Raw genomic sequence first — 8,700 nt, forward strand, 5'->3', positions numbered from 1 at the left:
TTATCACCATTATATCCATGTTCTAGATTCGATCTTGCAAGTTATAGTCACCTACTATGTGTTATGATCCGGCAACCCTGGAGTGACAATAGTCCGGACCACTCCCGATGATGACCATAGTTTGAGGAGTTCATGTATTCATCGTGTGTTAATGCTTTGTTCCGTTTCTCTATTAAAAGGAGGCCTTAATATCCCTTAGTTTCCAATAGGAACCCGCTGCCATGGAAGGGTAGGACAAAAGATGCCATGCAAGTTCTTTCCATAAGCACGTATGACTATTTACGGAATACATCACTACAAGAAATATGTCAACTTGTGACCACCACTATTGGTCACTGAAAGGTCACAAATTTCCATTTACGACCTTTTTGTGACCAAAAACAGAAGGTCAAAAGCTGGCCGTCGTAAACTGACTATAGCGACCTTTCTTCTAGAATGGTCAAAGACGTTTACGACCAAAATATTCCTACTATGGCGTTTTGGTCACTAGCAACCTCCCCAAGCCACGTAGGCATCCAGCGTGGCAAGCTGATGTGGCACAAGATTCAGCCCGGTCCAATTTGGTTTTCTACATGGGCCGAGCCCATTAATTCAGCCTTTCTATATTTTTTTCGCTGCTAATTTTGGTGAACTACACGGGCCAAGCCCTACAATTCGGCCTTTTTATTTTCTGGGCCAAGGCCTTTTTGTACCAGCAGTTTTAGTTTTCTTTCTTTTTATAAAATGGGTCCATTAGTCAAACAAGTCCCACTTGTCAGGTTCTGATAAATGGGTCCCAGCTATTAGGCTCAGATTCTTCATATTTCAATTTGACATCATATTTGAATTTCATAGTAAGAAAACAACCAGTATTTAAATAGGCAAGCAGAAAACACACATAATAATTCAAATAACAATAGCCAGATTCACTACAAGCTCTACAAATGACACGTAATACAAGCTCAACATATACAATGCTTTACAAGCTCTACAAATGCAAAGCTCTACAGTACTTTACAAGCTCTCCAAGTAATGTTACAAGCTCTACAAGTGTTTTCTTCTTCAACATGGAGCTCCTTCGATAGAGATCAAATGCCGGACTCACTGGACTGGGCTAACAGAACGACTGCATGCCCTCCATGATCGCCCTGTTACATGAATCAGCTAAGAAGAATTAGAAAAACTAGAGTAAAATGGAGTAAAGGACAATTCATTATAGAATGATAAACACACAAAGCTCTATCCATAGTACCAGCAATGAATAACAAGAACAACTCCAGATTATTAGCTGATTCATTATAGAATAATATAGAACAAGCTCCTAGTTTGGAGTGAACAGTGGATAAAATCATGCAACAGCAATGGAACAATCATGCACACAGTATAATAAAATGGATAGAACAATAAAATGGATATAACAATAACAAGAACAACTCCAGATTACACACAAAGCTCTATCCATAGTACCAGCAATGGATAAAATCATGCACACAGTATAATTCTGACTATAATATAACCAGAGAACTAAAGATTCTACATACTTTGAACTCATCAACTAATAAGTGAGAATGATCTAATTGTATGCAAACAATCTTTTTTTATTTGTTTATATTACTAAAATAGACATCTTCCTTTATGTGAAGTCTGCTTCCTTCTTTAGTTAGTAGTAATTGTTCCATGCAAATCAACCGTGTGTGTATGCTTGAGCATGGTCTGGAGATTACATGCATAGAGGAACAGAATCCTAAACAAAATAGCATCAAATAGTGGTGGGTGCTCAACTTATTTACCATACACTAGCAACACTTAAACCATAGCATGTGCATATACTTGTGTCACATTAGGGGGTTCAGAATGTACACAGTATATTCTAATAAAAAGGATTGGGAGCAGAGGGAGAGGGAGGTGGATATGGACATGCTACCTGCTGCTGCAGTGGTGCCTCTTGGTGGTCGTGCTTGAGCTCCTCCTGATGCTGCGTGAATCCAAGTGGCTCTCAAGCAAAATCTCCAGCGAAACTACAATGCAACGTATAGTAAGTAGCAGCAATGTCTGCGATGTCTGCAATGAACTTTTGAGCAGCTACAGCAACCAGCCTTGTTCCGCAGACCACAAAATTAGGAAATAGATTTAAAAACATGTCATTCATGTGGACCAATAATCACTGAGTTGGAGGGGAAACTGCAGTTTCTCTCAGGCTGGAACTACAACGTGCTAAAATAACCCTAAGTGGTTCCATTCATGTGGAAGAATACATCTCAGGTGCTAAACCTGAAAACAATATGATGTGCAGAAACTAGATTTAATTTAGTATTATAGGAACTTGAATTTTGTTCACAGGTTAATCCAACCCAAGTAAAAATAGGCTAAATAGAACGGATAAATCCATCTTCTCTGTTAAGGCTGAAAAGAGATAAATCAACTTATTTGACCTTTTAAGTTCCATGATTTTTACTAGCTTCACAAACAATTGTTCTTACTAGTGGCAAATAGTACCAAACAGAAGTACTGAAATTCATCTGTTGGTGGTGAGTAGTATGAAACCAACAATTTAAAAGTTTCTCTCACTATCAGTTTAATAGTACCAAACAGAGAAACTGTTAACTATTTTTCAGACTACAGCAATTTCAGTAAACTCGCTGAGAATATATCATGGTAGGATACAGAGCACAATCAATCCTTCAAGGGGAACCCCTACCAGGCAGCAAGTTAAGTATGCAGAGTAGCATTATAAGACCAGCAACGTGCTAAATTAGATAATCACAGTGCCTGTGTATGATAAACACACGAGGTGGTGCCCAGCACTACATTATATCAACACTATTATACTACATTTTGAACTTGCAAGTATATACACATAATCTGACATCGAATCAATTAATCTCAAGCAGAAACAGGATAAGAAAACACCCTTCAGCTTTGAGACGAATGGACAAGGTCGACCTGGCGAAGAGGCCGAGCAGAACGAGCGGCTCGATGAAGTAGCCGATCCCATGGTGCGCCCTCCAGTCGTGCTCCAGGTCCTTCCCTCCAACGACCACATCGGGCTTGTACCCGACCTTGGTCCCTGCCCATGAACGAACCCAGCCACAATCAGCCACCAGCCCAGATCGAAGAAGCCAATCCAATCGAGGGAGGGAGGGAGGGATTGCAGCAATGGCTTGGGATTGTAGAAAATAAACAGAGGGAAAAAGATGAAATTGAACCTTGATGATGCGATGATGCTGCTGCTTGTCCTTGTCCTTGTCCCATCGGGCAGAGGAAGGGAAGCTCCGCTCGATCTAGCCGCCGTCCGTGGAGGTCGAGGCCCATGGTGACCTTGCCGTGGTGGATCTGAGAGGCAGAGAGAGGAGACGAGGTGCGGTGAGGGTGGGTCATGCGGATCCTAGCGGGTCTGGGAGGAGAGGAAGGAAGGAGCGCACCATGGCAAGGCTGCGGCCCTCGCGGGTCTGGAGCGTCGCCTCGCACTGCCCGACCTCCTGGACGTGGCCGTCATCCGCGTCGAGCGACGGGTGCGGGCGCTTCTACGCGGGCATTCCGGCCGCCTAGCTGCCCTCTCCGCTCCTTGGTGCGGCGCTCGTCGTGGGGGAGAGGACGGTCGGGCGCGTGCGGGCGGGCGGAGGAGTGAGAGGGAGGAGGCAGGAGGTGGGTGGAGGCGGCTCGAGTCGAGGGGGAGCCGGATCGAGACGGATCTGGGGAGCGCATGAGGGAGGCCATGGACGGCGGGGAGCTTCACCGAAGGGAGGTGGCGGCCGCGATCTGGAAGGGAGGAGGTGGAGGCTGCAATCTGGAAGGGATGAGCGCGGCCGTGGGAGAGAAGGGGAGGGGAGGGGTTGTCGGCGATCGGGGTTGGGGGAGAGGATGGAGGACGGCGGCGGCTGGGTGGTTGGGGATCCAGAGATTGAGACGGAGTGGCGGCTGTGGGGCGAGAGGGGGAGAGTGGATCGGGGCAGAGGAGTGGATCGGGGAAGTTAGGGTTTGGGTGAGAGGGTGAGGGGGTGAGGGCTGCCGTTGGATCCAGAAGCATCCAACAGTGGTTGAGGCATGATCCACGTGATATTCCTATGGACCAATCAGAGCGCACCAAACAAGTTGCCGATTTTTTGACCATATAAATTGGTCATGATTGATTACATACAAATTTTTCATTTCATTTTTCAATGCTCAAAATGAGTTTTTTTGTGAAAGACCTATCAAATATTTGTTCAAATGATGCCATATTTTGCACAAGTTTACATCTTAGATTGGCAAACAACATTGACAAAGGGAGTTTTTATTTCTTTTGCATGAAAAAACAATTTTCCATTTTTTGAGTGCTCAAAATAAGTTTTTTTGTGAAGAACCTACCAAATATTTTTTGTAAAATTTTACCAAATCAATTTTCTCAAATACTAGGCCATATTTAATGCACAATTGACCAAATGGTTAGGTGTCAAAAGTTTTGATCCACCTCTGGTGAAAAAGACAAATTCTCGCCGATTCAGGTGGAAGCGGGTCAAATTTGAACTGCAGCTGCCTCATAGTTTGCTATTTATTTTTTCCAAAAATCATTTCTAGGTACGTAAGTATCTGTTTAATCAGAGAAACATCAAAAGTTTTCCAAGATTCAACCACTAGCTAGGAACGGTCATTCCCGCCGTTTTGACCGCATTTTGAAACGGGCATAAAAAATTCAAAAAAAAAATCAAAAAATTGGGAAACCTTCGCATTGTGTCATTATATATGACCAAGTTTCCAGGAAAAATAATAAACTTGTAATACGGAAATTATTTTAAAAAAGTGTTCTCAGAAATGAGCTATCATGCGTGAAGATTCATGGCTTTCAAGCCAAATGATCAATCTTATGGCCACATTCATGGCATAGTTTGTTCAAATGATCTCATATTGTGCACAAGGGTGCATATTGGAATTCCAAACAATATTGCCTAAGGGAGTTTTCACTTTCTTTGCACAAAAAAACCATTTTTCATTTTCTGAGTGCCCAAAAGGAGGTTTTTTTGTGAAGGAACTACCGAATAATTGTTGCAAAATTGGACCAAATCAATTTTCTCAAATACTAGGACATATTTAATGAACAATTGACAAAATTGTTGGGTGCAAAAAGTTTTGATCCACCTCTCGTGAAAAAGACAAATTTCCGCCGATTCAGATGGAAACGGGTCAAATTTGAACTGAAGCTGCCTCATAGTTTGCTATTTATTTTTTCCAAAAATCATTTCTAGGTACATAAGTATCTATTTAATCAGAGAAACACCAAAAAAATTCCAAGATTCAATCACTAGCTAGGAACGGTCATTCCCGCCGTTTTGACCGCATTTTGAAACGGGCATAAAAAAATCAAAAAAAATCAAAAAATTGGGAAACCTTCGCATTGTGTCATTATATGTGACCAAGTTTCCAGGAAAAATAATAAACTTGTAATACGGTAATTATTTTAAAAAAGTGTTCTCAGAAATGAGCTATCAAGCGTGAAGATTCATGGCTTTCAAGCCAAATGATCAATCTTATGGCCACATTCATGGCATAGTTTGTTCAAATGATCTCATATTGTGCACAAGGGTACATCTTGGAATTCCAAACAATTTTGCCTAAGGAAATTTTCATTTTCTTTGCACGGAAATTTCATTTTTCATTTTCCGAGTGCCCAAAAGGAGGTTTTTTTTGTGAAGGAACTACCAAATAATTGTTGCAAAAATGGACCAAATCAATTTTATAAAATACTAGGACATATTTAATGCACTATTGACAAAATGGTTGGGTCAAAAAAGTTTTGATCCACCTCTGGTGAAAAAGACAAATTGCCGTCGATTCAGCTGGAAGCGGGTCAAATTTGAACTGCAGCTGCCTCATAGTTTGCTATTTATTTTTTTTCCAAAAATCATTTCTAGGTACATAAGTATCTATTTAATCAGAGAAACATCAAAAGTTTTCCAAGATTCAACCACTAGCATGGAACGGTCAAGCCTGCCGTTTTGACCGCATTTTGAAACGGGCATAAAAAATCAAAAAAAATCAAAAAATTGGAAAACCTTCGCATTGTGTCATTATATGTGACCAAGTTTCCAGGAAAAATAATAAACTTGTAATACGGTAATTATTTTAAAAAAGTGTTCTCAGAAATGAGCTATCAAGTGTGAAGATTCATGGCTTTCAAGCCAAATGATCAATCTTATGGCCACATTCATGGCATAGTTTGTTCAGATGATCTCATATTGTGCACAAGGGTGCATATTGGAATGGCAAACAATGTTGCCTAAGGAAGTTTTTATTTTCTTTGAACGAAAAAACCATTTTCCATTTTTCGAGTGCCCAAAAGGAGGTTTTTTTGTGAAGGACCTCCCAAATAATGGTTGCAAATTGGACCAAATCATTTTTCTAAAATACTAGGACATATTTAATGCACAATTGACAAAATGGTTGGGTGTAAAAAGTTTTGATCCACCTCTCGTGAAAAAGACAAATTTTTGCCGATTCAGCTGGAAGCGGGTCAAATTTGAACTGCAGCTGCCTCATAGTTTGCTATTTATTTTATCCAAAAATCATTTCTAGTTACATAAGTACCTATTTAATCATAAATACATGGTATGGCGGCGATACGTCGAGGTTTGGGCGGTGGCCGAGGCCCCCAACTCTAGAGCATGTAAACTCGCATGCCCGCCGCATGGTCACCGCGTGACCGTGGCATTGCTATGTGTTCTGGACGGTCTAGGCATGTCTAGTGGGTTGGGCACTCCCCAGGTAGGTGCTAGGAAGAAAATTACAACATAAGATTCTCACGAGGAGACCGATCGATGCTCAAACATGAATTAGCAGCCAAGTGTTTGATTAGCGGTACGGGAAATGTACATGGCTAATGGGCGTGAGTTTTGGCTGAGGATGATCAGTTACTAAGAAGACCGTCTTCACAAGTTTTCAGCTCAAAAGGAGGAGCCTAGGTGGTACTTGCTTTGCAAGCTACCACACTGGACATAAATACGAATGTTGAAGCTCAGCTCAAAATAATGAATGGATTGAGCTGGCATTTGGTGGAGGATGGTTATCTGGGCATAGGAAAGCACTGTAGAAAATGGATACTATTTGGAGATGCCAAAGTGGTACTTCCTTTACAAACTGTTGTTCTGAACAGAATAGGAAAATGAATATTTTTGAATTATTTTTGAACTAGGCAAGGAAGGTTTTTACATATTTGACAAAGATATGACCCAAAGAATTTATGAGATTTTTTGGGAAATTTTGGGAATTACAGAAATATAGGTTGCTTCACAACCTAGGGCAAAACTGCCACATGGACATGACACATAGGCAAAACTGATGAGGTGGCGCCTAGTCATAGCAACCCACCACAATTTACAAGGCTATGACCATCTATATTGGTCGTTAACAACTAGAAATAAGGCAGCGGACTAGCGCTGTTTGCTTTATGACCATTTCGTGTAAGGAAATTATGACCTTTCTGACCAAAATGGTCACAATGGTTTAGGGTTTGGAGCCCCTCGAACAGCTTTTGACCAATTGGTCTCAAATGGTCATAAATCTATGACCAATTCTTCCAGGGTCACTGACAGAAGGTCATAAGTTGACATATTTCTTGTAGTGCATGCCTACATTATATTTATGAACTGTTGCTAGTGCCGCATCGCCCTCGGTTATAACTGTCTCATGATGAATATCATCCAATGAGTCACCGATCCAATGCCTACGCATTTACCTTATATTGTTCTTGCATCGTTACTACTGTTGCTACTGCTATCGTTACTACTACAATAATATCACTGCTATCACTGTTACCGTTACCGTTGCTACCGCTGCTATCATCAAAACTATCGTATTACTATGCTACTAATCACTTTACTGCAGATAATTAATCTCCAGGTGTTGTTGAATTGACAACTCAGTTGCTAATACCTTCAAATATTCTTTGGCTCCCCTTGTGTTGAATCTATAAATTTGGTTTGAATACTCTACCCTCGAAAACTATTGCACCCCCTATACTTGTGGTTATCACTCCTCCAATGGTCAAATTAGTTTTTGTTCTAGTGCTTTATTTATTGCAAATTTTTGATGCTGAGGTGTAACACCCTGGATGTAACTTTCCATCTTTGTAACTCCAACTCTTGCCATTTTCGGCTATGTGATATGATATTCCCTCCGTGGTTGGGTTTTGTCTTTTGTTTTGCATTTTATTCATGTCATGCATATCATATCATGTCATCATGTGCATCTCATTTGCATACGTGTTCGTCTCATGCATCCGAGCATTTTCCCCGTTGTCCGTTTCGCAATCCGACACTCCCACATGCACCGGCGCACCCCTCTTGTCTCCTTTCGTGTGCGGGTGTTGAACGTTCTTGGAATGGACCGAGCCTTGCCAAGTGGCCCTGGTATAGCACCGGTAGACCACCTGTCAAGTTTCGGGTCATTTGGAGCTCGTTTGGTACTCCAACGGTTATCCGCATATCCGCAGAGGCCTCTTTTAAGTTGCAGCCCAACACCCCTCCAAAACATCCCAATAACCCATCTATCTCCCCTCCATGCTCTCGGTCGTTCGATCACGATCGTGTGGGCGAAAACTACACCTCATTTGGACACTCCTAGCTCCCTCTACCTATAAATAAGCCTCCCCCTCCGAAATCCCGGATCAAATCCCCCCGAAACCCTAAAATTTCCCCTTCCGCCGCCACCGGACACGTCCGGCCGCAGCCGGACACGTCCGGCTCGCCC

The sequence above is a fragment of the Triticum dicoccoides genome, chromosome 5B (genome assembly GCF_002162155.2).
Source record: "Triticum dicoccoides isolate Atlit2015 ecotype Zavitan chromosome 5B, WEW_v2.0, whole genome shotgun sequence".
Taxonomy (NCBI): Eukaryota; Viridiplantae; Streptophyta; class Magnoliopsida; order Poales; family Poaceae; genus Triticum; species Triticum dicoccoides.